Source organism: Panthera tigris, chromosome C1 (genome assembly GCF_018350195.1).
Source record: "Panthera tigris isolate Pti1 chromosome C1, P.tigris_Pti1_mat1.1, whole genome shotgun sequence".
NCBI classification, from domain to species: Eukaryota; Metazoa; Chordata; class Mammalia; order Carnivora; family Felidae; genus Panthera; species Panthera tigris.
Genome location: NC_056667.1, coordinates 122,372,314 through 122,398,716, shown reverse-complemented (window position 1 = coordinate 122,398,716; position 26,403 = coordinate 122,372,314). Strand labels below are relative to the sequence as shown.

At 42.1% G+C, this 26,403-nt stretch overlaps 1 long non-coding RNA gene across 16 annotated transcripts in view; it reads left to right on the top strand.

Annotated features, from left to right (window-relative positions):
* The window catches only part of LOC102965678, a 165,674-nt gene that overhangs the window by 67,578 nt on the left and 71,693 nt on the right, over positions 1-26,403 (top strand). For 15 of the 16 annotated variants that reach the window (XR_006220639.1, XR_006220638.1, XR_006220637.1 and 12 more), the window contains one exon: positions 19,053-19,170. This is a non-coding gene — a long non-coding RNA (uncharacterized LOC102965678). Of the gene's footprint in view, positions 1-19,052; positions 19,171-26,258; positions 26,384-26,403 lie in introns of those variants that run through there. The other variant, XR_006220640.1, reaches the window with a different exon arrangement.

Sequence of the window (26,403 nt, the reverse complement as noted above, 5' to 3'; positions counted from 1 at the left end):
TTGATCTGAGTACATCTGGAAGGAGATTATTTGGATACATTTGCTTTTTAAAAATGAGAGTCAAAACAGACATGGAGTTGGGGGGAGACTTTTTATCTTTGGTTTTTTTCCCCTGCCTGCCCCATCAATATAGTTTCCCAAGAAAAACAAAGAAATAAACTCTTACAACATTAAGTCACAGCAGGGACTACTTCTGCTCCATTCCTCTCATCTCAAAATAAACTTAATTTATAAGGACTGGGAGGGCTACAGTGATATTCTGCAATGCAAATAAAACACAGCATGAACACACACACAGGAAGAAAGTTTTGCTCTGTAAATATACCCAGGAAGTTCAGAGAGGCATAAAAAGTTGAGGCAGGCACTAGAAATGATTACTTTGGAAATGAATTGCAGTTTTCCATTTTTAAGGGAACATATGTTGCTATGGTTTTCTCTTCCAGGATTGATGAGAGGGTGGCCAGTTTTTTTTTTTTTTTTTAACCCTGATTGATTTGGCTGGCTGTGTTGCATTGGAAATGCCCGTGACAACGCTGTTCTTTGGGTATTTTCCTTCCCACTGGTTTCTTTTCCTACAGCCTGAGCAGTTCAGAGCAATGTCACCACCAACTGCAATTCAACCACTTACCATTTATTTCCTCTGGCAATTAAAAAGTATGCTAACCAAGCTATGGTTTACCTACCAATTGAACCATATCTCCCTCCCACATGTCACTTCTCTGAAATTCCACTTACAAGTCTAGAAACAAAGACTGAATGATAAATCTTTTCCTGACCTTTCTGTGAAGTCAGTGGATGATGTTTGGACAAGGCAGGGATCTAGGATCAGCTTTCAACCAAATAGTGAGGGTGGGAAATCGTCCTGGGCACTGCCTTCCTCCTTTCTCTGTTGCTGGTCATGCTATGGCTCTCTGCAGACTCCCCATCTTCCAGGATCCTTGTTCCTCCAGTCAGGAGGAAGGCAGTCTGATGACTGGGTTTAGGCCCAGGTGTTAGAGAGACAGTGGACTGTCAATCTTAAGAATATTTAAATTTATTAATTTAAATAATAAATTAATGCCTGTAAAGGGTGTGGCTTAACTGAAATGCATGTTAATGGTGGGATTTCAGAGTAAATCTTGGATTGCAGAAAGTATTTGGGGTGATGAAACATTTCTTGACTTAAAAAACAGACATTACCTACTTAATTTTCTATCATCTGTGTATGTATGTGTGTGTGTATCTATCTCTGATCCTGAGAGCTTATTACTTACAACAACTAGTTGACTATGCTCAGACATTTATGAGCATGGCTCTCTCTTCAGGCAGGTCGGGATGCTCCCAAGATGTTCTCCATACAATGGCCATGGGGTTCTGGCCTCTTTTCCCTATGGGTAAGGAATAGTCAGGTCATGGGCAAAGTTTGGAAAGAGAGACATTAATCTTTTGCATCCACTTTCTCTTTCCAACTTTTCTCTTCCTTAGGTGCTATTTGGGGATATTATGAGGACTTTTCCCCTTATATTTGAGGCAAAATTAAGGTTACTGAAGGAAACTAACCATTAGATTATCAAAAGTTTTAAATGAAAGTTGAATCCCAAAAGTAAATGGGGAGAAGCTTGCTATTGCACAGAATTGACAAAAGAGAGACTGAACGATTCAATTTAATTTTTAAGAATCCTTCGAGTTAATTTTAAGAGCATTAAAAACATTTTGATGAAGCTTGGTATTTAATGCACACTATTGCCCCAGTGGTTGTAGAGTGGTCTCTCAGGTGGCACGATGAAGGGGGCCAGTCTGGGGAGTAAGAGCTTTGTTTCTCCAGGGGTATCCTTGCTAGCAAGTGTCATTAGATGATTTACCAGGGTTGTCTATTTGACAAGGAGATTGGACTGGTCACTATCTTTGTTTTCTGTCTCTTTGGGATGAACGAAAGTGCCATTCTTTCATCCCAACATGCCATGCAATATATGCCTGGGACCGTTCCAAGTGCTTTACCCATATTAACTCATTCAGGCATCCTAACAACTCAGTGATGTAGGTAGTATTATTATCCCGATTGTATGAAGGACCTGAGGCACAGAGAGAGGTTAAGTGTCTGGCCCAGAGTCACACATTTTGTTAAGTAGGCATTTGTGCCCAGGCAGCAGTTGGACTTCTGAGTCCACCACCCAGCCTCTCATTTTGCCCCTTCGGCCCTGATTTATGCTTCTCATCTATCTCTTATCCCACCGTGTCCTCTATTATGGCTCGATCAACATATGCCTCTTCCCCTGCCACAATTCCCTGGGATTAGGAATTGTGTTTTATATTTGTGTTTGTGTTCCTTATAATGTGATCCGGGCACATAGTGGGTAAACATTATATGTTTGTTAACTTTATTACAAAACCTTTAGAGTAATTCCACGGAAAAAGAGCATGCTGCTGTAGGCCCTGAGATCTCTTGCTCCAATTGTCCTCAGTCCCAGGGAACAGACAGTGACCCGGCCTTGGGCCTTCCCCACTAGACTGTAGTGGGTAGTGTGTAGCATGTGGAGAGAGACCCCTACATGGGCTGTGGACTCATGTGGGCTTCTTGGGTTTTGTTTCCTTTGTCCTGGATAATCTTAAAGTTGCCATAATGCCTTGGATGCAGATGAAATCAGAGAATCTGAGTGCCAAAAGTGAGCCCTGGAAAGTACTGCCAAGTAAATGTCTATCTGACCTACAAGACATGTATTTGTTTTCTTCTGGAAATACTTCTCAGTCAGTCATCACTGATATCTCCTTTTCATTCCTTCTTCTTGTGAAAGAAGCTCTCAGATACAATTCAATATAATGTAGAAGAGTCAAATTAAAAATAACAGTAGAACTCACACTTTGAAAGGAACAGCAAGAATAGATGTTCCCAGGCGCCTAAGATGTGCTAATTTAACAGTTTTTCATTGATCTTGGCTCCAAAAAAGTGAAATAAAGTTACATAATTTTCCTTGTCAGATACAAGAAATCCTATAAAATTTTGATAGATGATAACTGCTCCTTGGGACTAAACTCAAAGTGGAGCTTATCCTCAAGGTCCTTGAAATGGGGCATTTAGTCATGAGTGAGCACTGTCTTTAACCATGAATGACATCGCTTTAATGGATTCCTCTCATATAAGGCCTTGTGGCATATCCCAGGTATATCTTACCCAAGACATTTCTGTGGGTGTTGGGAAATCTATATTGTGGTAGCAGAGCATTTGAGGGTATACAAAGCATGTGCACAAACATGAATGATCACCCTGGCTCATTACTGGAACCTTCTGGAGGTTAGCAGCACAAGTATTATTGTTCTTACATCTCATGGGAAGTAAATGGTAGGCCTGGGACTTGGATCCAGGGCTCCTACCCTGAACTCTTTGCACTGTGCTATGCAAGGTCCAAGTCCTTGGCTTCCTAATGATATAGTAAGGAAGGAGCCTAGAGACTTTAAGGAAATCATATAGTTAACTTCATATGGTTCATTAAAGTGGCTGTCTTCATATCCTTTCCATTGAGAGTCAGATTACCTAGTAAATGACTACAGCACTAATTCTCAGTATTTTGGGGGTTTTGCAATGTTGGTTAAAGTGATTGGGGAGACAGAGTCACCATTCTATTGAGAGCATGATAATTTTTAGATCTATCTCTCTGACAAAATCACCCTAAGTGGCAAGTGGATCTTTTTTTTTACATTTTTTTTTAACGTTTATTTATTTTTGAGATAGGGAAAGACACAGCATTAACAGGGGAGGGTCAGAGAGAGGGAGACACAGAATCTGAAGCAAGCTCCAGGTTCTGAGCTGTCAGCACAGAGCCTGACGCGGGGCTAGAACTCACGGACTGCGAGATCATGACCTGAGCCGAAGTTGGCCGCTTAACTGACTGAGCCATCCAGGCGCTCCGGATCTTATTTCCTATTATCTTTAAAAGGGTAAGGGTGGCTATCTTCCTGTGGGCTGGGAAAGGTCTGAGGCTGCATGTGAACTTGGCAGATAGGATTGGTATTGGGTGATGGTGGGGGAGGGGGAAACAGTGTTGGCACATGAACACGTGTTATTCAAACCCAAGACAGTCAGTTTTTACTTAAAAGAAAAAAAAAAAAAGAGATGCAGATGTCACAAATATTGGCAAAATAATCTGGTTTAATCTCAAAGGTATGTATCATTTATTAGGAGAAAATTTAGGACAGGTGTTACCAGCCAAAGTCTTCATTCATCAAAAGATCTTAGTATAATCCTGATGAAATTTCTGACTTCAAATTTAGCTGTATCATTGGAATAGGCCCACCAGGATGAATTTTCTGTACAAGTATAACCTTAAGTAGATTGATGATATTACCTTATGGGCAGTCTTGTTTATTGGACATGTGGAGAAAATGTGCCAGACACAACAGTCTCAGCTCTTGTGTAATGAGAAACTGAGCTACTCTTTTTGGACAATAACTTGCCAATGTGTTCAAGTGCTTCTTATATTGTAAGCTAATGTTTTGGGCCTTCTCAATGTATCAAACACTGTCCTAAGAACTTTGTGAGTTTTAAGATATTTAATCTTCCTAATATCTTTTTCAGATAGACCCTACTGTTATCCCTATTTTGTAGGTGAAGATAATGAGCCATGGTGACGTTAATTACCTTGCCCAGGGTCACCCAGTTGGTAAGTGGGGGAGCCAACATTCAATCCCAGGTAGCCTAACACCTTAGATCCTGTCAAGTACTAAGTAGAGGTTAAGGGGTAACTTAAAGACTAATTTTATGGGGTACCTGGGTGGCTCAGTCATTTGTACATCTGCCCCTTGATTTTAGCTCAGGTCATGATCTCACCGTTCATAGGTTTGAGCCTGTGTCAGGCCTGCTTGGGATTCTCTCTCTGTCTTTCTCTCTCTCTGCCCCTTCCCGACTTGTGTTCCCCCTCTCTCTCTCTTTCTCAAGATAAATAAACATATAAAAAGACTAATTTTATGGTAGCTATTTGATACCTATAGATCTTTCTTTGCACCAGTGTTGTCTGATTGGGGGTGGGAATCACACAGGTGAGTCCAGGATGGGGGGTTTATAAGCCTAGGGTTGATGGCTACAGAGTCAGAACGTGCCTTGTGTGTCCCTTTACATGACAAAGACATTGCAGAGACGTTAATGCCTGCATCACATCTGAAGCTCTACAGTAACAGAGAGACACGCGAATTTAGAAGAGCCTCCTGACCCAAATTCTCAAAAGAGATTGGAGTGCTGCTCCCCAAAGAAAGGGGAAGCTGCTGCTAGTTGGGAAACAGCATGTGTCTGCTACAGCATGTATGTAATTTGCTCAACAGCAGTGTACCATGGCAGTAGCTACTCATTAAATGGGCTAGGACATGGTCATGTTTGGCACCATTTAGATCTGGAATTGTTTCTGCCATGGGACCATCACACTCCTTACTCTGATTCCAGAACTAAAATGCCAAACTGGACTTTTCCTTTCTTCTTCCAATACCCACTAACCTAGACTGGTCCTCCCATTAGCCTTTTTCATCTGCTTTCCCTATATCTAGTCCCCTTATCTTCTAATTTTCCTAAACACTGTTATAATAATTAGTTTCGGTAATGCAGATCCTATCATGTTACTCCAGCTAAAAAACCTTTCAAACTTACATGCCTTTCAAGATTCCTAAAATCTGACCTTCATCTAATTTTCTTTCCAGTGACTCCTCTTGACATATTAGGCACCTCAGCTAAATGTTCAATTCTCCACTTCCTTTCCATGCTCATCCTATTTTCTCTACCTAGATTATTTCCCATTTTCCCCATAGCAGTCCCACTCATCTTCTGAAGATCATCCCAAATACCGATTCTCTGTGGTGTCTTTCCTGATCAGCCACTTTTACCTATATGCTGTTGTCTTGTTCTCAACTCCTTTTTATGTATATATTTTGTTTCTATTACTTAGGATACTTCAGATTTTAGAAACTGAAGCTAACTTTAGTTAGCTTAAGCAAAAGAGAGAGAGAGGGGGAGAGAGAGAGAGAGAGAGAGAGAGAGAGAAGAGAATTCCTGTATGGATTCAGGCATTATCATAAGCCAAAGGGCAGAGATGCAACAAGTCAATAGGGAGGTCATTGAAACCAAGTTCACAGATTCTCTCTCTCTCTTCCCCTCATTTCTGTGTATTTTTGTATGCTTGCCCCATTCTCTCTCCTCCTCTGTAGGTTGATTTTCTCTTCTCTATTCTGCAAGGTAGAAAATGCCTGCCTTTCCAGCTGCAGAGTCTGATATGATTTTCAGTCCAATCCTTAACTCCCAAGAAAGTAATCTAATTAGCTCATCTTGAGGAAGATGTCAGCCATAGGTCCAAGTGAGCAATGCCTAATGAATAGCATTACCATACAAACATGGCTGTTGTGGCCCATCAGGGGGTATGGGGGTGAGTTTCCAAAGAAATGGGGCATTAGGCCATGGGGCTGATATATAATTCCAGAAAGTTTCTACTACAGTCTCCACTAGTTTGTGAGGACCTCAAGAATACAAAATATGGTCTCTTCTTCATTTATTCCATTTTCTTCAAACTCTTATCTTCCCAAGGTTTAAATACAGCTAATCTTATAGTGGTACTCAGTAAAATAAGGCAATCTTGTCAAGAACGATGCATATAGAAGAGTAACAAGTCATTAGATGTCACTTGCCTCAGACTTCCGGTAAAGATTTCAGAGGACAAATCAGCTGGTGCCAGGTATCCACACTCACAGGGCTATGTGCTAGATCTGGCCACTTAGGCAGAGTGTGTACAGAGACTGTGCAGTTGGTCTGTCTTATTAGCCCATTGTTCACTTCTTCAGGGAAGAGCTGAAAGAAGGAGTTTCTTTGGAGGGAGTCTAGAGGGTTTTGTGCATTTCTTCTATCACTGCTCATCAGTACTTTTCAAGCCAAATGATTTAAATGATTTTAAGCCAAATGAAGAGAAGTTTCAAGAAAACTACTCAGAAAGCCTGGCCACATTCCTTGGAGTTTGGCAGACTTAGAGACTGATACCTGCTTCTTGTTTGAAGTGAATAAATACCAGTGGCTGATGCTGTGGCTGGCCAACAGCCCTGGGACAGCAGAAACAAGAAAGAGATGGTGAACTCCTGCTGACAGTGGAGCAAAGGAGCACATTTCTTGCAATATGGGCCTCACAGAAGGGAGTTGGTTTGGGTCCCTGCCAGGGGAGATCATCTGGAGAGTTGATACCACCCTAACTGAGAGATAAATCTCTGGAAATAAAGTGGGAGTCAGAAGCAATCAGCCAGAGGAGAAGCACTGTATGAGGTAACAAAACTGGAGTCAGAAGCGGAGAATCCCCAGAAACCAGCAAAAGCACATCGGGAGAGGAAGCGTCTGCTTCAGACATCTGCAAAGCAGAAGGACACCATTTCCATATCTCAGCAATGGCAGCAGCTAGTAAGTAGGAGAGGGTGTGGAGCAAAGAAGAGGGGCAGGGTGGCAAAGGTGACTGCTTCTCCTTCTTCACCGCATGCTTCCTCAGCCAAGGCAGGTGCCAGATGGGGGGCAGGAGAAGGTTTAATTCAATAGCAGTTTGAATATTCTATTGCCCTATGTTAAAGTTGCATGATTATAAGATTGGGCTGGATTGATGTTCTGCTATGATTAGTTTCCACTGGACATTTTCATGTCTAAAAATGGCCAAAGCAGCAGGAATCTGCCCCAAATGTTATCAAAGAAGGTAATAAGGAATGTCAGTGCTAATCAAACTTATGGAAAGGTGAGAAAAACTAAAATTGGTTTTTGCTTGCTTCCCATTAAACCCAGCCCATTCAATAAAATATTTTTGAAGTTCAAAAGGAGAGATCTTGGAGGGCACTCATTGTCAGAGAAAGTATCATGGAACAGAAAAGACTTGAGCTGTGTCTTAAAAGAATAGATTGGGTAAAGATAGATGTCTGACCTTGTTTTTTCCTATGAAGCATTTATTATAAAAACTCATTTTCTGTGCTCATTGGTTCTTTGAACTTCTTAAGACTCTACCACCACTCAAATTGAATTGGCAAAATGGACCTTGCAAATTTTATGCTATTTACTGACCAATGGACAGAGAGCTTAGCTTGACAGAAACGGAGCAGTGACAGTCAAAATGTCATTTGAAAGACTTCCTGTATTTTGAAGTGTCTTGTTAAAAGTCAGTATTTGGGAAAATTTTGGAGATAGGTCAACACCTAATGCAATGTATCTCTATTAAATGACTTGGTATTGATTAAAAATAGCTACATTATTTGTATTAAGACACTTCAGATTTGATCAGTGTAATACATCACTGAAGGGGACCGATAGATGATTGAGTATATTTCTTCCATGGAGCTTCCACATTTGATCTCATAGGTATTTGTGAGGAAGGGAAGGGTGGGGATTGCTTTTCTCATTTTATAGGGAAATTGGATGACTTTTCATGCTGACACTGTAATATGTCACAACCTATTAGGATGAATTTTATTATACTGGAAGTTCTTTTTCTACAAAGAGATATCTGAACTATACTCCTACCAGGTTAAAGTTCTCCAGGGGCTAGAGTAGCCCAATTCTTCTCTATTTCTATCACAACATGTGGTAGACTGCAAAAATGCCTACAGATTATTCCCCTCCTTCTATCCCAGTCCTTTGATAGTGCCACACTGACTCTATACTGACTCTGGCCTTGAGACTGACTTTGGCTAATGGAACTCAAGCAACGCAACACAAGCAAAGGCTTAAAAAGTGCTTGTATACTGGGACTTTTTCTCTTGATGTGCTTGGAACCATGTGACCACTATATGAATGAACACATGTAAGCTGTTATGGGATGAATTGTGTCCCCCCACCCAAATTCATATGTTGAATAACCTCCAATACCTCAGAATGTGACTATATTTGGAAACAGAGTCTTTAAAGTAGTAATTAAGGTTAAATGAGGCCGCTAGGGTAGGCTCTAATCCAGTATGACTAGTGTCCTTATAAGAAGAGGTTAGGACACAGATACACATACACAGGAGACCACGTGAAGGCACAGGAGAACATGGCCATCTGTTAGCCAAGGAGGGAGGTCCTCAGAAGACAGAAAAGCTGCTGACACCTTGAGCTCAGAGTTTTAGCTTGCAGAATTGGGAGGAAATAAATGTCTATTGCTTAAGCCCCCAGTCTGTGGTATTTTGTTATGACAGCCCTAGCAAAATAATATACTGCTTAGTGGAGAATGAGAGGTTGTGTGGAAGAGAACTGAGGTGCACCCCAGTCAAAAGCCAGGTAACATTCAGACACATGGGTGAGACCACTGTAGATCTGCCAGCTAACTATGGATATATTAGAAAGCCTGACAGAGATAAACTACAGGGCTGGCAGGGGAAGACAGGATACCCTAATACTTCTTTCATTCATAGAGAGGCTTGCTGGGCTCATGGTGAGTTTGTGTTCCAGGAAAGAAACATGCCCCCCTGTTGTGTCCCCTTTCCATAGCTTAACTGGGATAGTCCCTTTGTCCGTGAAGGGAAAATAGTCTACTTTGGTGCTGGTTAGTCTGGAACTAGGTGTCAGCTTTTCTTATAGGAGGTATTCTAGAAAGCTAGCTGCCAATGATCAGGTATTCTCAGGGCTAGGGCACTATTGTGGAAAGTGAATCTCAGTGCAGGTCCTCACACTGGGAGAGGGGGAGTCCCTGGAACATAGTGGCTCCTTGTTTGGGAAACCAAGAGTAAACTCTCAGGATGGTTCTCAGATGTCCTCTTCATATCACACTTTGATTGCCTGTGGAAACCCAAGCAAAATCAAAGAGAAAGAAGAAGCAGCCTACATGTGAAATTCTTACTGGATTTTCCATTATAAAAAGGCAAATTCTTGTTTTCCTGGTTAACAGATAGAAGGACCAAAGGTACTGTGGTGGAACTGTGCCATTGCTCATATGTAAGGGTGATTGATTTTTCCAGTTAGTGGGATAGATCTGCCATGAGCCATTTACTGATACTCACTACATTTCTCTATTGCTCAAGAGAACACCTTTTCTAAAATGCTGGTTGGATTTAAGGGTGCTGTCAATAGTTGGAGAATAGAGGGAAGTGAACTGACTTACATGGAGATGTTATTAATTCTCCTTGATCTTCCCTCTGTCTCTCAACAAACTGAGCAAACTCACCTGTACAGGGCACTTCCAGTGTCCTATCTTTATGGCACTGTTCCATATGGACTGTGAGGTATAAAGTTTATTTTTTAATTTGCCCTTTCACTTTTAGACTTAGAAATTGGCGCTCATAAAAATTACTCTTTTGAATGATTTCTGCTTAAAATCAGCTCAACAGAAAAAAAATGAAATGTTCTCTTAAAGGAGCTTACTCCTTCCTTCCTTCCTTCCTTCCTTCCTTCCTTCCTTCCTTCCTTCATCTTTTCCTTGTCCTGTATAATTTGAAGCATCATAGGATCAGTAGGTAATTCTGACACTTCAGGAATAGTTCTTCATATCGGTTTCATTCTGATATCTGCTGGAAACTACCAACATTTCAATTTCAGTGGGAGTCTTTTGAAACCTGCTTAAAGATAATCTGTCTGAAGCCTTTGATTTGGAAAAATGGAAAGAGGAAAGAGAAGTGACTAGATTTTCAGAAGTTTTTGAGATCAAAGGATTTGCTTAATCCTTTATGATGTTTGCTATAACTTTGTAAGTTCAGGTGTGCAAGGTTAGTCTCCAGAAGTTGTTTCCTGCTGATACTCTGCCACCGTGTGTGTGGCGTTTCCTGGGTTATAGTCTTAAGAAGCCCACAAGTTCTTTTGGGTTTGGTTAAATTCAACAGTTCTCACTCGGGCTGCACATTACAATCACCTGTGGAACTTTAAAATTCATGGATGCCCACAGCCCATCCTCAGAGTTAGGAAACCGTATTTCCTAGGGGTGGGACCTGCCTGGGAATCAGCAATTTTAATGCTCTCCAGAGTATGATGTGCAGTCAGGATTGAGAACTGTTGAGACTACTGAAGCAAAGAAAATAGGAAAAGCATCCCCACCCAATTATTCTTCTAAAAATAACCCCAAATACTGAAGTACACTATGAAAACATTCGTATAAACATTACCTTTATAAACAGAATGTATTTTAAATAGAACGTATAGATTAAATTAGATTGTAAAATTTAAAGAAATATAGAAGACCTCTGCATAATTTGGTACAATTTTAACAGAATGACTTATTGTTTCCAATCATTGCTTGATCTTTTCTTCTGTAAAATTTTATGATTTCTCACTCTGGTTTTCTCAGGTTTGTACAGGTGTTATTTACTTGGAATCTTTCTGCTTACAATCAAAATCTTCACTCTCTGTGAATGTGAACCAATATGTAAGATCTCCTGATGAGCTGGTGTCTGCAGGGGTTTTTCCTCTACCACATGGTCAATTTACCCTCTTATCAGATAATGTTCACTGAAGCATTGCTCCTGGAGGTGTGGTTTGTGGACCAGAGGCTGCAGCAGCACACCTGGGAACTTGTTAAAAATGCGGAAATTTAGACCCTACTCCAGATCCTATTGAATCAATCTGCAGTTTAACAAGATTCTATGTAATTCAGTTGCACAGTAAGTTTGAGAAGCACTCAACTAAAGAAGCTTACTATTTTTTTTTTTTTTGCATCTGCCTTTATACCTGGCTTTTATCTGTCCTTCCAATGTAGGTATAGAAAGAGAAAGATTTCTATTAAAAACTTACATGGATTCATGCTCTTTCTCTGTCTCTCAAAATAAACATTAAAAAACTTGTATGTGCATTATGATTCACACTATTCTCTTTCAATGAGAATAGGTTTTTATTTTTTAAATGCTTTATTATTTATTTTTGAGAGAGAGAGAGAGAGAGAGAGAGAGAGGAGGGAGAGGCAGAGAGAGAGGCAGACACAGAATCCAAAGCAGGCTTCAGGCTCCCAACTGTCAGCACAGAGCCCGAGCTATGCTCAAATCCACGAACCATGAGATCATGACTTGAGTTGAAGTCGGTCGCTTAACCGACTGAGCCATCCAGGTGTTCCGAGAATAGATTTTTAGAGCTCTGTGGTTACTTTTCTTCATACTTTCTTCACACTTTCTACTTGCTCATTAATAGTAAAAGTCATAATTCTAGGTGATCTACAACTTGAGTTTTACTAGTGACAAGAAAAATTAAGCTTTGACTTGATTGATAAAGGTTGCGTTAATGAAGATTAGGGGACCCATTCTGGGCAGGCTGTTTTAAGGAAAATGCCTTGGCTCCATAGTCAGAGGTGTGTTGCTTCATATGCTGCTCTTTGCTTCCCAGCATCAGGTAGAGTTGTATCACCTGTGAACCTGAATTTCCTTGTTTAGTAAACAGGATGAGGACCTGCAATCCCTTTTGTCTTGGTGTGTTTCCTCTTTACCTTTCCTAGTTCACATGTTTGCTCATGTGCTTTGGGCATTTGGTCGATCTGTCAATGTTGGATGGAAATGTAATGAAAGTCCAGGGTTTGGTCCTTGGATGTCTTTTCTTCTCATTTATATTCACTCTCTCTCCAATTCATGGCTTTCATATTCATATGCTGATGATCCTAAATTTATATCTCTATTTTGGACTTCTTGTAGAAGTCCAGACTCTCAAATTCCACCGTCTCCTTGGCATCTTGCCTTGGATGTCTACAAAGTGTCTAGTGCCACAAGTCTGAAACTGAACTTCTGATCTTCTCTGCAAACATGCAACTCTTTTCCTCCAGTCACTCAGTCCAAAACAGGAGTCATCCATAACTTTTCTTTTTCCTTTCACCCACATCCAATTCAGCGGTAAGTTCTGAAGGCTCTTTCTTCAAAACATATCCAGAGTCCTACCACTTCTCCCAAGCCCCCTCCACATCACTACTCCCTGGTACAAACCTTCATCTGTCACCTGGATTGTGCTCTCTCCATCCTGCTTTTGCCCTCACCCTTCTCCATTCTATTAATGACAAAGCAAGCTATCTCACTGCTACAAAATTTCCAGAGCTCTTATTGTAGTAAAAGCCACAGTCGAGGTCCCAGATAGCTTTCTGACCTTCCATCCAACTATCCTCTTCCTGGCTCACTCTTGTGGCAAGCTGAGTTTTCCAGAAGAAGACACTGGAGACAGGATTGGTGGGGCTTCATATTTATGAGGACTTAACACCCATGGACAGAAGTGGGATGAAGCAGGATGGGCCAAAGAGAAATAAGTCAAAGTGAAGCAGCCTGGTAAGACTCCAGACTGCCTACAAGGAACTTGGAGGCACATGTGACCTGCCACAGTCGCCCCTTGTAAGGCCTCAAAGACCGCACCTCTATTCCTGCCTCATCAGCTGAATGCTGTTCTGAGAAGGGTGGGACCTGGTGGAAGGTGGCTCTCTGCAGCCTAGACACAGCTTGAGGCTGTCTGCTGACCCTTTGGGTAATGCTTGTCTATGTCCACTGCACTCTTTCCCAGCCACACTGGCTTCCTGAAACAAATCCAGCCCACTCTGTCTCAGGGCCTTTGCACTTGCAGGAATGCAATTTCACTAGATGTTTTTCATGTCTTGCTCATTCATCTCCTTTAGACCTCTGCTTAAATGTCACTTTGTGAATGATGTCTTCCTTCCCATGATCATCCTATTAAAAACAAGAAACTTACACCATTTCTTTCCTTCATTTGAGGAAAGAATTTGAATTTGAATTTACTGTCATTTGATACACGTACTTTATATTTAATCCCTGACTTGTTATTGTCTCTTTCTCCAGGTAAAATGTAAACCCCAAGAAGGCCCTGTCACATAGTAGGCACTCAATAGACATTTGCTTACTGAATGAATGATAAAAGAAACTTTTGCTTATAGAGGTTTGAATTGCAATATATCTCCTTGTAGTGGTGGGGTGTAAGAACAACTGTAATCCCACAATATCAGTAAAGTGTTTTGGAATTACATTTATTAAAAAAGGTTTCTGGTATTGAGTCCCATGAATTTAGATATGATCAAATTTAGAGTTGATGATATTTTGAGGTGTTTAAATTTCTTCCTACAAAATAACAAGTGTCTAAGGTAATGACTACTCTAGAATTGTAAGTTTTAAAAAGATTAATGTTTAAAGTGTTAAAGAAAATAAGTGTTGTAGAAATACTTAAATCTCCACTATAATAGGTTAATTTAAAATCACTCCTTTTTAGTAACAAAAGCAAATTCTCCATCTTTATTTGGCAAATGATCTGGGAAGCACTCACAGATCTCATTGATGTTACTGTCACTGCTGGAAAGAAATAGATATGTGTTTAAAATTCTTTATATTTTTCTTTAATTCTGACAAATCTTCCTATAATTAGTTCTTCTGTTTCTTTGCTGTTTTACAAGTATTTCATGGGGGAAAGTGGGACCCCTTCCTGCAGGGTTAGGAATGGGCTGAGGCCCATCTGTTTTGATGTTGCATGCCCTTTGTTAATATTGTTGCTGCTTTTCGTTTGTTTGGTTGGTTTTTTAGTTGCATTTGTTACAAACCAGGAAAAATAATCAACAGCTTTAGTAAGACTAATTTAAAGATTCCTTTTGTCATGACTCTGATTTCCTCCTGTCCCTGCTTCATGCTCCTCACCAGATCATCTACATTCCTTTCTGCTGCTTTCTCCTTAAACTACCCAAACATTTCGTTATATATCCCGAGTCACTCTCCTGAGGGGAGAAATAAATTCAAATCCAAATCCAAATGTTTGAAAACCACCCACCAGGTGATCATCTCTAGTTCTGATTGCCAAGGTGATTCAGCATTTTCTCTTTCCTTTTCTCTCTTCATTGGTAATCCTGGTGTCCTAGAATGACTATTTTTTTAAAATAAACTTCACCAAAAGATCTCTTAAAATGTTAAGATCTCTTAAGATGCCTAATTGTGCCAATGCTAGGTAGTGTCCATAATGGAAAAGAAAATAACAGTGTGTAATAATTTTGTCATCTTTGAGTCATTGACAAGTGAGTTTTGCGCAAAATTTTGCAGCTGATGAAACCGCCTTTTTTGAGATCCTTTTAGATGGGTACAGAGAAGATGGTCATAAGTTAACCCCAAATATTTTCTTCTGACTGCTTCGTCTTCAACATGTTGAGTTCTTTTTAAACATGTTGGGGTCTTTTTGAACTGTTCCTGTTCAGGAAATGCAATCTTTGAATTCCTACCAAGCTGAAGGTTTTGTTTCAAAGAAGAATACACTGATTTGTTCTTATTTTCTTTATTTCATTGTGTACAGATAGAGCTTCCACCACAGAGGTACCTGTATTAATTTTAACACCTCCATGTGCATATTTCATTTACACAGAAAGTCCTTGATCCAGAGTGGGACTCTTGCAATAGAATCTTTGCTTTGTTTATTGTCATTTTCTTCCACTTACTGAGGGAGAGAAAAATGCTTTCTGGATTATTCAAATTAAGACTTTAATGCCTTATATCACTTTTCAGATATATTTCAGGTTAAAGTTTTTTTTAACTTAAAAAAATAAAGTTTATGGTTTTATACCAACAAAATACAACTATTTTGGCAAATAAAGATAGCATAGAAATGCAGAATGCCAGGTGCCAACTGCAATTATCAGTCAATACATATTTGTTGGGTGAATTTGGTAATCACTTAACCATTAGTCTGGCACTTTAACCCTCATACAATGTTACTTCCGTTTCACAAGGGACAGTCACACAAGAGGGTCTAAGAAATTATGGAACTTGTCGAGGGTCACAGGCCAGAAAATAGGGTACTTGACACTTGTACGCAGCTCAGTCTTCCGGCTCCGAGAACCTTTTTCCTCCACAGTGGGTAGGACCCTGCATTAAGTCCCACTCCCTGTCAGGGGCAGGTGTCCAGAGTGAATAGGTAACATTATCTCACTAGGGGTACAGAGGTACAGACACTCAGAGGAAGGGCCTTGGATGGGCTTTTGGGAGTCCCTTGGACTCCTGCCTTCCTAGTAGAGCCAGAGAGGATGAAACTGTGTGAATTTGTGAACTGGGCTCTCTGAGCACCAGTTTCTTTATCTTTAAAATGGGTATCATTGTTGAGAAATAAAATTCCTTGGGAATAGATCAAATGAAGTCCCAGCCATCAGAGCGTTCTGGGTGTTTCCCCAAAGTTAATTCTCCTTCTGAGAAAAGGTTTTCTCTGTACCTTCCGTCCTCTCTGGCTCTACTACCAAATTGCTCCAAGAGGTCAACACTGGAAGCCTCTGCCCACTGCCCCAGAGGTCAATGATGGGGACCCAGCATCTCTGTGATTAGTGTTGGTCTTTCAAATGACTCAGATGGAACGTCTCAACTGCAAGCCTTTCTCAACTGCAAAGACTTCCCTTGTGGCATAACTGGTGAGTTATTATGCCAGTAACCACACAGACAGACGGACACATTCTAGGGGTGGAGGTGGCAGGGAAAAAAAAGGGAAGTGAACCCTGACCTGCCTCATGACCTTCCCAGTGACCATACCTTCCTTCTCTCTTACTGGCTTCTGTAGCTTACTCATGCAAGGCAGGACTAAAACAAGCTCCAAAGACTTTCTCCTCTACGTTTATTTCATCAGCCAGCACATCTCAGCGTATTACACAGTTTGAATGGGAAGGTGACAGGAGTCTAATACTGATTATTGTTTTAAGAGAGAATGTATTTCGTGTAAGTAATATCTTCCATGATAATGGCTTTGGTCAAACAGGCTGGTAAATCACATTTGTTAGGCTGGCTGCTATAGCTGCATTTGTTGGGAGACAAAGCCTGATGTCACTCTGTTCAATTACTCTTCAATTGGAAGCTGAGATTTTTTGGTGAGGAAAAAAAAATCTGGGCTCCATATGATTTCACATTTAAGCCACCTACTTGGATGATTTGAGCCATGCCAGGAAGATCGCTGTGTTCAAATTTAAAGCCCTATAGTCGGGCGCCGTGGAGTTTTTGATCCCAGTCCCTGGGTTCAGCATTGTCTTCTCTCGAGGATGTTTGTTTTTAAAAATCTTAACTTTTCTGCAAGGATTAGCACATTAAAGTCGCGAATGTCTTTCTCTGAAGGTTTTCCAAATTGTTTTCCTCTGTTAGAGGGGAGACGTGGAGGCAATAAGGTGCAAGATTCTGAGAGGGAAGCTTCAGTTGATGTGTGGAAATGACTGTGAAAAGGAGTAAGTGAGACAGCATGGGTGAGTCTCCCTGACTTGCCAAGAGCCAGTGTCGACTTTGGGGAAACACCCAGAATGCTCTGATGGCTGGGGCTTCATTTGATCTATTTCCGAGGAATTGTATTTCTCAACAATGCTACCCATTAAAAAAATTTTTTTTGATGTTTATTTATTTTTGAGAGAGAGAGAGAAAGATAAATAGAATGAACAGGGAAGGGGCAGAGAGAGAAGGAGACACAGAATCCGAAGCAGGCTCCAGGCTCCGAGCTATCAGCACAGAGCCCAACACAGGGCTTGAATTCACAAACCATGAGATCATGACCTGAGTGGAAGTCAGATGCTTAACCAACTGAGCCACCCAGGCACCCCACAATGATAAGCACTTAAAAAAATGTTAATTTTTGAGAGAGAGAGAGAGAGAGAGAGAGACAGAGAGAGACAGAGAATCTGAAGCAGGCTCCAGGCTCTGAGCTGTCAGCACAGAGCCCGGTGCAGGGCTTGAACTTGTGAACTAGGAGAGCATGACCTGAGCTGAAGTCAGATGCTAACCAACTGAGCCACCGAGGCACTCCCCCCAATGATACCCATTTTAAAGATAAAGAAAGTGGTACTAGGAGAGCCTAAGTGATTTTCTCAAGTTCACACAGTAACTACGTGGACCATTCTGGAACAGAACTCAGATTATTTACTGCCTGTTTCAGTGCTCTCTTCTTGATAGCACCATATTTTTCATTATACTTAATATATGTAAAGGTATTTGTTTTTTAAAAAAATAAACAAAACAAGACCAGCTTTTTGTCTTGCTTATTTTACAGAATGCTATAGTACATGGCTCTTCAAACTTGTTTGATATAAAATACACTTTACTCTGTGTAAGTATTTATTTTCAAACACGAACAAGTTATTTGGACATCTATTAAAAGTCAAAGTTTTTTTGATAAGTCTATTATATTTTACTAGTTTTTGAAGACAATCTAGGTTCAGGAAAAGCAAAATGCTATTGTCTGCCTTTAATTGGGGGTAGGAATGGAATATTTTTAACATTTTTTTTTTTACTTTGTATTTTCTTTATATGATAGTTTATATTATCTGGGGGAAAGATTTTCTTTAGGATCAAGAAGGATGTGAAGGAGGAAGAGCAGAGGACTATTTGTGCCAGAACACTGGGAAATCAAGCCCTGTTCCCTAGCAGAGAAGTAGGGGCTTGGAAAGACCCAGAGAAAATGACTGCAGGGTGTGTCAGGAGCACAGGGCAGGGATCCAGGGCAAACTTCCCTTGCCCACAAGATAACAGTACACTGGAGCTGAAGAGACCATGACAGGGAGAGCACTGGTGGCTTGTGGAGCCAGTGTAGACAGGTGACTGATGACCACCTTCCTAACCTTGCCCCCTACCCCTGTTTCCCTGCTTTATTATTTTTTTTAAATACTTACTTAGAGAGAAAGCAAGCATGAGTGGGGGAGGGGCAGAGAGAGAGAGAGAGAGAGAGAGAGAGAATCTCAAGTAGTCTCTGCACTGCCAGCACAGAGTTCAATGCAGGGCTTGAACCCATGAACCATGAGATCATGACCTGAGCCAAAATCAACAGATGGATGGTTAACTGACGGAGCCACCCAGGCGACCCTGTTTCCCTGCTTTATGCAGGACCCTGGACCTGATGCCCACCTGGGGGAGGGGAAGCAATTCCAGAAGTCATGTTAAAGGAATATCCTAGCCCCAAACTCAATTGTTCTAGACACATTACTTCTGTAAGCCTACTTAGAGTCACCTTTGAGATTGTCTCCACAAGCTGATGGAAAATATTGTGTATTTTGTTAAAACATATACATAGACAAATGAGATCATATTTATCTATCTCCTGGTCATTTCCATGTTCACCTTAATAATTTACCTCTTTCTGTGGCATAAAATAAATAATTTTTGTTTCTTTTTTCCTCACATATATATAATATTAAACAGTATGGCTGTTTTTAATATTTCAGGTTCTCCTTCTCCAGAGTTTGGCAAAATCAGACATGAGCCTGTAGAGACATGTTGAATGGCAAGCACAAGGGCCAGAGGAGGATCTGGATTGCCCTCTGCAGGCAGATGGCCTCTCAGGTGAGGAGGAGCCCAGCTCTGTCTCAGTCCCTGCTGAGACTTTGCCTCTCCAGCCTCGATGCTAATGGTTTAGCAGCAGATGGGCAGGGGGAGCTCCACAAACTTCATCACTGCTGTGTGCATTTGGCACAGGGTGAGGGCTGAAATAGCACATCCTCTGTAACTCCCTGGCTCGGCAGTTTTTTGTTTTTGTGATTAATGTCCAGTGCAAAGGTGAGTAATGTGGCAATTCATTGTAGTAATTCGAGTTATGGGGAATATATGGACTCCTTTGCTCAGCATCCTTTTCTCCAGCTCCTTGTCACATAAAAAGAATCATTACATTGGGAATACACTGCCATCAGCCACAGGACCAAGCAGAGATACAACTCCTATGCCCCAACTATCTCTGCTGCCAGCTTTTTGAGCCCTTCTTTGTAGGACTGGACCAGGCTAACCTGACTCAAAGGGTAGTAAAGAAAGTTCTCAGTGCCTTCTCTTTGGCCCTACCTGTTTTGAGTACTACCTAAAAATGACTAGTTGAATCTAAATGACCCACAACCTCTAGTAAATTAATTTCAATTTTGTCTTATATTATTATCACCCCAAGGTAATTTTTGAGCTGGAGAAGTTTGGGAGCAGGGTGAGGGGGAGAAGCCTGGCTGGCTGTGGTAGGAGGACCTCCTGCTCCAGTAAGTCCAGGAAAGCATGGCTGTTGTCATCTGGCAGGGATGGAAGTGCAGATGAGCAGAGGAAATGCAGATAAGAGCCTTGGTCCCATCTTCCAGATTCAAGGGAAGTGATAAGATGCTCGCAGGGCTGAGGAACCCTAAGTCCACCAGCTTTGGGAGCAAGGATTGCACACTCTTTAAAGTTTCCATAGGTCTACAGGAAAGGAAGGGAATGCCGTGGCTTTCCATCTCCTGCTCTAGTCTCTGAGACTCCAGTGATGTCGTGCCAGTCATCTTAACTGGAAAGTATTTCTGAATTCATTAGCTGGTGGGGTCTGAGACCTTGGGGTCTTCTTTCAGTAATCCAAGGTAGACATGTTGAAGTTAGAAGGATAAAAGAGCACTTGGAGGGGATTGAGCAGTATTATAGTCTTTCCGGAAGACACTCCCTTCCAGTGGAGAAGGGGTGTGAAGGTAAGGAAAGAGAGGAACTAGCTCAGCCCCTATTGGTTACTTGCATTTGGCAGGTAAGTCCCTACTGATGCTCTGTGGGGATGTGCATGCCTCCACGTGTGTGCATGTGAGAGAGGAGAGGAGGGGGACATGCCTCTCTGACCCATGGCACCTGGTCCCACTGGGATTTCCTGCCACATCTGGGTGTCTGCCACTCAGGTCTAGTCACCAAACCTGGGTGGGAAGGTTTGAGCAGAGGTGAGAAAGGCAGTCATCTCCTCACTCCCTCCATCATCCCCTCTCACGGTGCTCATGCTAGCGGCTGCCTGTGCAAATGGATCCGCTGCACTGGATCTTAAGCCCATGTCGTTATTCCCAGAGATGTATGAACATTACCCAGGTGCCAGCAATGACAGCACATGTTACCTTTAAAAAGCCCTTCTTCAATCTTACAATACCCAAATTTCGAAAGAAACTTTGTGTGCAATCTCTCTTCTGTGCTGCTGCACTGCACCCCTAGCCACATCGAGGCTCTCTCTCCAGTGTGTGTCTGATTGAAAATTCAATTCAACTCACTTCAAATATGCATCGAGCACCTTTATGTTGGCAGCAAAGAGGTAAAAGCCATAGGGGATACAAAATAAGTATAAAGCACAGTTTCTGCCTTCAAAAAGTCTGCCGTGCTATTGGGAACAACATGGAGAAACAACAGGAGACCAACATGAGACAGAATATATCTACTCATCAGAATGTGTTGTTCTGACATTAAGTGCATTGGATATTCCAGAAAAGGAGATCTCAGTGAGGGCCAGAGTTGTCAGGGCAGAAAGTGTCTTGGAGAGGTCAGGAGCTGGTTTGGGACTTTGAAGGATTGGGAGGAGTCAAATATGTAGCCGGATCACATACAAAATTTTTCCTGTGATTTCAGGTTTTCTACTGAAGCCTCAAAGCTGAAAACAACATGACCTGATTACTCCCACCACCTTTTTTTAAATGTTTATTTTAGAGAGAGAGACAGACACAGAGAGACAGACAGAGAGAGAGAGAGACAGAGAGACAGAGAGACAGAGAGAGAGAGAGGGAGACACAGAATCCGAAGCAGGCTCCAGGCTCTGAGCTGTCAGCACAGAGCCCAACAACTCCCACTGTCTTAAGTGCTCACCAAAGAGTTGTCATATGGAGGTGCCCTCACGTAGCCCTCACATAGCCCCAGTGTGGGACACCTGTCCCATCAAGGCTGTTGCATCAAGGCTGTTGCTGGTTAAAGGGGGACAGCATGAGTTTTGTAAGAGGACCCCCTTCCCTCATGGCTCTGCCCAGACCTCAGCTCTTAAGAAGCAAGAGAGACCAGGTACAGGGAGATGGACAGTGGAGAAGAGGAGTGAAGCTGTTTCTCTGTGGTTAGTTCTGACTGGGAGAAGGGGAAAACCTTTATATTTCATGGGCAGGACTTCCTCTGTCCTTAAAGGTAAGTCTAAATGGTCCAGATGAGGCTCTTCTTGTAACTGACAGTACTGAGTAGCCCTGGGAGTTGTTGTCCTAAGATGCTGCCAGGGTGGGGGCAGGAATGGAGAGAACACACAATTCTATTGAAGGGCATCTGCCCCTGGGCCCCCACAGGGACCAGCAAACTGATTCCAGAAATATGGGAGCACCAGGAAGGGCAATTCAGGAAGGCAGAGGGGCCAAGTGGATGCCATGGGTGGGGTGGGCGTGGAGTGTTGGGGGTCTTGGTGACTCCGACTGTGGAAGGCCTGAGATAGGACTTCAACATCTTTGAGAGGATCGACAGCAGAAGAGGTTAAAGCAAATAAAAAAGGGGACCATCCCATTTCCCAAGTACGTTTCCTGGGAAGGGCTCCTTCTCCACAATACCACCTCTTCTTCTTTCCTGAGCGTCTCCAGCAGTTGGTTTCCTGTTGCCACGTAGGTCAGAGAGTCTATCTTCTCATATTCTCATTTACCTGTTTGGAAACTGAGGGGGATTCCCGGGAGGAGGGACACCCCACGTCTTTTCCCCCAATTCCCACAGGGGCAGGAAAGACCCACTGAACCTGCACTTATGTTACCCAAGTCAACTTGGTTGAGAGATGGAAGTTTAATTTCTTGTTTACAAGACAAATGAGGAACAAGGAGGAGAGAGGCAGCGTTTTTTTGTTGGTAGGGCATTGGGAGAGGTGACCCACCACAGTTCCCTGGAGAGTGGATTTCCAGAGGGTTTTAATTATGATCGCTGAGCTGCAGTTTGGAGAGACACAGCTGCTGAAAGGCAGCTGTCTTATTTATACTGCCGTCTGGCTGGATTACATTGCCTCTACAGCAGTGAAAATTTTAGTCCACACTCTTGGAGGGGGGTGGTGAGAAATACCTTGTTTTTATAAATCAAATTTATTCTGACTGTGAGCTTTAACTCTCTAGAGGGTGAGAAATTAGATCTCTATCCTGTTTGGAAGGTTTGCCCCATTTCCACTCAGGCAAACAAGGATCAGGGCAGTGGGGATGGCAGAAAGCCCTCTGGTCTACAGCCCATCATTGTGATGGCTGTGGTTCTCACTGCTCAAATTTACAAGGTTTATTGGAAGGTGGGTGGCTACACTACTTCCCTGTCAAGCAGTGGCATGCTGTCTTTGGCTACTGTTCCCACGGCCACTTTTTTTTTTTTTTAAGTTTTTTTTTTTTAACGTTTATTTTTGAGACAGAGAGAGACAGAGCATGAACGGGGGAGGGTCAGAGAGAGAGGGAGACACAGAATCCGAAACAGGTTCCAGGCTCTGAGCTGTCAGCACAGAGCCCGATGAGGGGCTCGAACTCACGGACCGCGAGATCATGACCTGAACCAAAGTCAGACGCTCAACCAACTGAGCCACTCAGGCACCCCTCGGCCACCTTTCTTAATATTCTGTCTCCCCAGCATCCCTGAGCCAGCTCTGGTACTCTGGTTACCTCTCCTTAAGGGGCTGAAAAACTTGTCTTGTTTCCAGGCTCTTTCGGAAAGAAATACCAGATGCTTTTTAAAAAAAAAAAAATTTTTTTTTAATTTATTTTGAGAGAAAGAGAGAGAGCACAAGCAGGGGAGGAGCAGAGAAAGAGGGAGAGAGAGAATCCCAAGCAGGCTCAGCACTTCAACACAGAGCCCGATGCAGGGCTCGAACTCATGAGCCATGAGATCAAGACCTGAGCCAAAATCGAGAGTCGGATGCCTAACTGACTGAGCTACCCAAGCACCCCCCAGGTGCTTTTGATATGGCTGCTGCCACATGCCCTGCCCCATCCATTGCTCTGGGACCATTCAGCCTAACCGCTTCACCGAGCAATGGGTCTTGGACACAAAAGGGGATAGGGGAAGGGAGTGCTATCTCTTGGGTGCCTCTGTCCTCTGCAACACAAAAACGCACGAGAGAAGGCAACACTGGGCCTGGCTCCCTTTTTATATTTGCTAGAGGGTAGAGAAGGAAAATACCTATAGTTAGAAGAAACAAACCATGAATACATTATCTTGTCACATCTGTCTAGTCTTTAGAGTACACAGTGAATAAGCTAAGGCAATTCCCTCAGCTGTCCCTGAGAGCTGTCAGCAGCTGATGTTCTTAGCAAAGAAGGTGTGAGCGCAGGTGTGGTCCTGTGGCAGGGTCGGGGCTGAGCAGAGTTCAAGCATCGACTATCAGCCCTTGCTGCCATGGCCTACCTGCGGGTTGCTGCTCAAAATACATGAGAGGATTTGACTATGACCTTTTACTCACTGTCAAAGACAAAAACTGAACAAGTAAGCGGATTGATTTTATTCAGCCTGTTGCAATAGGAAAGCACCCCAGATCTGAAGCTCAGGGTATCTTGGAATGTGGATTTGCCTTAGAGTTTTATAGGGAGGGGTAAGGACATTACAGATGGAGTGATTTATAGTTGGGTTTGTATTTTAAATGGGGAAAGCTTCAGTCAGTAATCTGCTTAAGTAATGTGTGTTTTGTTTTTGTTTTTGTTTTCCCCTGTGGCTAGCTAGTTTCAGGGAAACAAAGAGCTTGAATCATTTATGAGATAAAGAATGGGAAGCTGGAGGGTCTAGGTTAAATGGTGTCCCCCTAAAAGATAGGTTGAGGTCCAAACCAGTATTTATGAATGTGATATTATTTGGAAATGGGGTCTTTGCTGAATGTAATTGTGTTAAGATGAGGTCATTAGGGTGAGCCTTAATCCAATATGGCTGCTGTCCTTACAAGAAGAGGTGAAGATAGTGACCCATAGGGGAGAAGGCCACATGATGCAGAGGCAGAGATTGGAGTGATGCATCTTTGAGCCAGTAATTACAAAATTGATGGCAACACTAGAAGCTAAGAGAAAGGCATGGAACGATGGTTCCATACAGTCTTGAGAGAGCATGGCCCTACCAACACCTTGATTTCAAGCTTCTAGGCTTCAGAACTGTGAAACAAAAAATTTTCTGTTGTTTTAAGCCACCTAGTTTGAGGCACTTTGTTATGGCCACCCTTGGAAACTAATATAGTCTGTGCCTGGCAAAAGGGGAAAGGTCTGTGTTCAGTCTTGTCAAAGGCAAACAAGGGAGGCACCCATGGTGTTATTGGAGTCATGACAAAGTGTGGATGGCATGTTTCGCATAGGTCACATGGGGAGGATGGGTATTTTTGTGAAGCCATTTCAGGAACACAAAAGGGTGAGGGGGTTCTTAACATCATTGGGAATATAAGGCTTAGCATCGTGAACCCTCTTAAAACCCATGAATGGATTTCCATTCTTACCAGTTAAATTCTAACCTTCCTAGTCTCATATAGAAGGGTGGAGGTTCCCAACACCATAAGCTTGTCTGCCTTGCTTGATACTCTAGCACTACCAACCTGCCTCTGTATGTTGCTCCACAAATGCACCTTGCAGTTCACTGATGTGTCTTTGTTAGTGGCATTACTTTTGCCTGGAACACACCCTCACTTCTTTCTCTCTTTTAGTTTTGCTCACCTTCTATATGTATATCTCTGAGAAATCTACCCTCGTGCTGGTTTTTAGGGTCTCTCTGGGATTTCATGGGAGCCAGTGCCCACCTATGCAGAACACTCTTGCCACTGCATTGAAGTCAGGTGCTCCCACTGGTCTCTCTCCTGCTGGGCTGTAGGTTCTCTAAACACTCGGATTCTCTATCTTGCTGTGGAGCTCACTGCTTGGTATGGAGAAGATGATAAATAAGTATTTGCTGAGCTGAAATGAACTCTGCCTCTTTCAGACACCTCTCCCTGACCCTTGCAAGTGTTTCCTCTTCAACACTTCATGTTATTTCTTTTTTTCTCCCTGAGAGCCCTTTTACTGCTGTAAGTTCAGCTCTAGCAGAGAAGTGAGGTCTGTATTTTCAGGTTTCATTGCTTCCTCCATATAAGCATTCCATTTACAGTTTTAGTATTCCAGCTACAGCCAGAAAAAATGTCCTCTTTCTTTGCAGAGGCTTAAAAGAATATTTTTATCTCATCACAAATGTATCGCATGCTCATTGCAAAAAAAAAAAAAGTCTGGAAAAATGTAGGAAAGCAAAAAACTGCAAGAACATAAAATCATCTATCATTCTACAACCCAGAGTTGACTATGTATTAATGTCATATCTCCAAAGTGATTTTCATGTTGTGCATTCTATTCTGTAAGCAGATTTTTTTTATTCAACATTTCAAAATCAATTTTCCATGTTAATAAATACTCATTTTTGTGAAAAGCACAAATGCTTTTCAGGAAGGAACTTTTCCACATATAGACAAGTTCAGTCTTCTGGTGAGAAAATCCTTCCCCCCACCTTTTTGAGGATGAATATATTTAGCTAAAAATCCCCCACAAGTTTGGAAATGTTAGAAGTATTTCTCATGGAAGGTGATATGGAGATTGGTTGCTAAAAATAATAACTAAATTAGAAAGTAAAATGAAGAAATGTCTAATGTGGAAATGTAGTTTCTCTTTCAGTTCCAATGACTGTCTTTTTAATGTCCTTATGCATGTTAGGAACCTAGAAGTGCGTACTTGTGGCTAATGCAAGAAGGCACCCATCATCTCCCTACCAGCATCGCCAACATCACCACCATCAGCATCACCTTCACCACCATCACCATCATAAGCATAAGCATCATCATCACCACCACCACCACCA